Genomic DNA, 4,300 nt, shown 5'->3' on the forward strand with positions numbered 1-4,300 from the left:
GACACAGAACAGCATACGCTGTTTACGTTCAGTGGATACTCTCTAAAATGGCGCCAAGGTGACGCGGAGAAGACAAATTGTTGAATAAAGTCGTTATTTTTGTTTTCTTTGCGCACATAAAGTATTCTCGTAGCTTCACAAAATTGAAGTTGAACCACTGATGTCACATGGACTGTTTTACCGATGTCCCTGCGGTAATCTTTGTGACTTTACGGATCTTCTGTATGCAAGAACAGCTTTTAACACTCCAAAGACAAAGGAAAACATGAAATCGCATCATATGACCCCTTTAATATTAAAGTCTGGGTCTAAGACAAATTTACAACCAAATATGTACAGTGATTCAAAACTATGTGTAGGCATAGTAAAAACTTTCCAAGACAGTTTTAATGTGAATTTTATATGAGGAAAAAAGTTTAAGAGTTTTGAGTGAACTATCCCTTTAAGAAATCCTTTCAGTTGACTAGACTTACTCTGAAGGTAGAAGCCAAGCAATCTAGAAGGCAGAATATAATGGAGACTTTTTGCTAGGGGTTGACTCTTTACTTGGGCTAATAAACTGCTTTGCATCTAACGTTACCCAAAACATTCTAGGAACTGCATAGCAACACCCTGACTTCATGGTGGTGACTTTTGCATGGGCAAATACTTTGTTCAGAAAATGTTAGAATGTAATTTTGCAATCATGATAAATAGCAGCTGCTTTAGTTGGACCCGAATAATTGTATAGATTAGCAATTGTAAATGTAAGACTGAGTGTATTGCAGAACTGCAGTAATAAAATGAGAAGTAAGCAAAGCAAAGGCATCTGTATCTTGTAGAGTGACGAGGATCAGCTGTTTGCTTCTCTATGATTTCCAGCTCAGTGGCTCCTACCCTGAGACCTCAATAAACTCTCATGACCGGACCCTGTGGCGGCTGTTGCCAATGGAAACACACAGAGTATGATTACAACAGACCCCACACTCTGTATAACTGAAGTGTGTGTTTTATGTAGGGAACACCTAAAGTGCCAGATCTGATTTATTCCCAATGACAGCAAATGTGTTTTCCTCAGTATGTTTTACTGCTCATTGATTTTTCTCAACATTCTCATCAAGTATTTTTCCCGCTGCTTTTTGAGGTCTGACACTGGTGTTTGATGGCATAGTGTGTTTGCCAACAAAGTCAACAAACACCACAGTTGCTTATTAGTCATTTATCAGATGCTTTCATATCCAAAGTGACTTGCAGTATATTTATTACAGGTCCAGTCCCCATGGAGTGACCTGCGGTTAAGTGCTTTGCCACATCTTTAACCACTAAGCCACCACTGCAGTGCAGCAGGAGGCAGAATATTCACAGTATATTTGTTAAGCCTGGGCATTTCAGAGCCCTCATCTTATTTCCTCTCACAGCAGCTCAACGCGTGTTTCCGAGTGATTTAACGGCTTAAAGAGATGCTTGCAACAAAAGAAGCCAGTCAATTTAATCCACCAGTGGGTTCACTTAGCTTTGCATACGTCTCTGGCAATCAAATGCGTGTAAGACTTTTAGGTGGTAATGAGTGGTTTGGCATGAAAAGAAAGGAATCACCTGTAGAGCACAAGCTTTAGAAGAGCCTGCGAGACAGTTTGATCCCTGCTGGGTCATCAGAGCATCATCATCTGGAAAACCAGAGGCAGGCTTTTAAAGTGTGTCCGTTGCTAGTGATTGGGGTCAGTAAGATTTTTTTTTTTTAAGAAATCATTACTTTTATTCAACAAAGGATGCATTAAGTTGATCAGACATGACAGTAAACAAATTTAGAATGCTACAAAAGATTTTTATTTCAAATAAATGCTGCTCTTTTGAACTTTTTATTCGTCAAAAAATTATAAAAATGGATGTCACAAAAATATGAAGGAGCATAACTCTTTTCGACATTGATAATAATAAGAAATGAAGACCAAATAAGCATAGAATGATTTCTGACTGGAGTAATAACCATTATGGGAATAAACTGTATTTTAAAAAAAGAGTTATTTTAAATTGTAGTAATATTTTACAATATTACTGTTTTTACTGTATTTAATCAAATAAATGTAGTGTTTTATTGAATAAAACATTTAAAGATAATCAAAATTTTCCTCCTATGTTGTACTGAAAAAATTAAAATAAAAAAAAAATAATCCAGATTTTACCAACATATTGGCATGTACAGTTTATATTTTCTCACTAATGATTTTACCATGACTTTTCCAGTTTGTGATGACAGGATAACATTTAATTTAGCAAAATAAACACTTCAGAATATAAAATATTTCTATTGACTATAGAAAGACTTGAGAAATTTTCATGACTGCTTAAGATTTCATTAATTTCCAATCGCACGTTTGAAATTCCCTAAATCTACAAGTTTTCCAAGACCTAAACAAAATATTCATGCATGCGGTATATAAATGCTTAATCTGGATCTAGGGATTTATTACACCGATTTCATGAAAAATTCATGAAAAAAAGTGTAGACCATCTTTTGTGAACAGCACAGGAGATTCCTCTCCCGCATATTGCTCTGAGTGGAGGACAGACATTAGATATGATTTGTACTGCAGTCATTCCCCCACAGTAGTTAGTATGGCCCTCACATATGTCGTCTGTCGCCAGAGCATTATCACGCTCTGCCAGCCGTGTAGCTGTGAGCAGCCTGGGTGAGCGTGAGGCACATGGCTCGTCCTGTGCTTGTGTTTGGGAGAGATGAGGCAGTGGCATAACAAAGAGCCCCTGGAGCACTGAGAGGCAAGCAGAGGCCTCATCAGGGAGAGAGATTTTGTCAGCCATGTCGGTGGAGGGTGGAGTTTTTCCCACAGAGGCAATCCTTCATTCAAACCAGAGGAGTTCAAATGGGAACAGCTTCACTGCTGCAGATGAAGGACGTTCATAAAGCTTCATAAAGCTCATAAATGAATTCAGCAAGAGCCCCCAGTGGAAGTTTAGCTATAATCGTTTTCTTGTTCAGCATGTCTGAATGAGCCATTTAACCAAGCAGCTTATTAGATCCATAAGTTATCAGACCCACGTTGAGGTACCTGTCATACTGATTTCGCACGCTAATTTATATAATCTTCATTGGCTCCCTTAACACTCATGTGTAATTGTGAAGTTGGCCCGTAGTTTCTTTGCTAAATTTGTGCTACAGTCCTAGGACTTCAGAAGATTTGGGGTTTATGCACGTTCGTGACACTAGGGGGCGATGTTGTTCTATCTGAGGGAGTCTAACCCAACACTGGAATTTATTAGAAATGTATTATGTGCTGATTTGACCCACAGCCAGTTTAATATACAGTAGATTCTTTAGTAAAGTCTCTGGCTTGAATGCTCTTAATCATTCTGAAAGAGACAGTTGACCCAAAAATTAAGTTGATGTAATCATTTACTCACCTAAACTTGTATGCCTTTCTTTCTTTTGTGGAACATAAAAGAAGATATTTTGAAAAATGTTACAATGAAACCCAACATTCTTCCTTTAATAAAACTGGCATTTTGATCCCAGTGACACCGTTTTTATATCATTAGAAAAAAATTAAATTAAATTATTTGATTGATTTAGTGTGTAATGTAACAGAATATTCAAAATATTTTTTATATATATTTTTTGTGACTGGGTATGTTTATGCTTAAACCCAAGTAATAATTTTAAAAAATCTAACAATATGGATTATAAATTCAATGTCTCTGTTACTTAAGTGGAGAAGATGAGAAACGTATCCTCAGCTTAACAGAGCTGCTTACAAAAAGCTAAAAAGTGTAAAGAACATGTTTGTTTGGAAACCAGTTTCAATTTTAAATTCAAATTTGTATTTAAATTTTAAAATGAAATAATTTACCTGTTGAAAGTGTGTTGACAATCTGAGGAGTTGGATTAAATCAGTAATGAGGCGCTTTGACAGTTACAGATTTAAAAAAACAAAAAGGTGGAAATAAAGAACCCTGAACTCTAACAAAAAGAACCATTTCATCATAAAAGGATTCTACAGCATGCTATGGTTCTTAAAGGGGTCATATGATGCTGCTAAAAAGAACATTATTTTGTGTATTTGGTGTAATGAAATGTGTTTATGCGGTTTAAAGTAAAAAAAACACATTATTTTCCACATACTGTACATTATTGTTTCTCCTCTATGCCCAGCCTTTCTGAAACGCGTCGATTTTTACACAGCTCATCGGTCTGAAAAGCGAGGTGTGCTGTGATTGGCCAGCTATCCAGCGCATTGTGATTGGCTGAATACCTCAAGCGTGTGACGGAAATGTTACGCCCCTACCATACTGTGATGCCGACTCC

Source organism: Sinocyclocheilus anshuiensis, unplaced genomic scaffold (genome assembly GCF_001515605.1).
Source record: "Sinocyclocheilus anshuiensis isolate Anshui unplaced genomic scaffold, SAMN03320099.WGS_v1.1 scaffold809, whole genome shotgun sequence".
NCBI lineage: Eukaryota > Metazoa > Chordata > Actinopteri > Cypriniformes > Cyprinidae > Sinocyclocheilus > Sinocyclocheilus anshuiensis.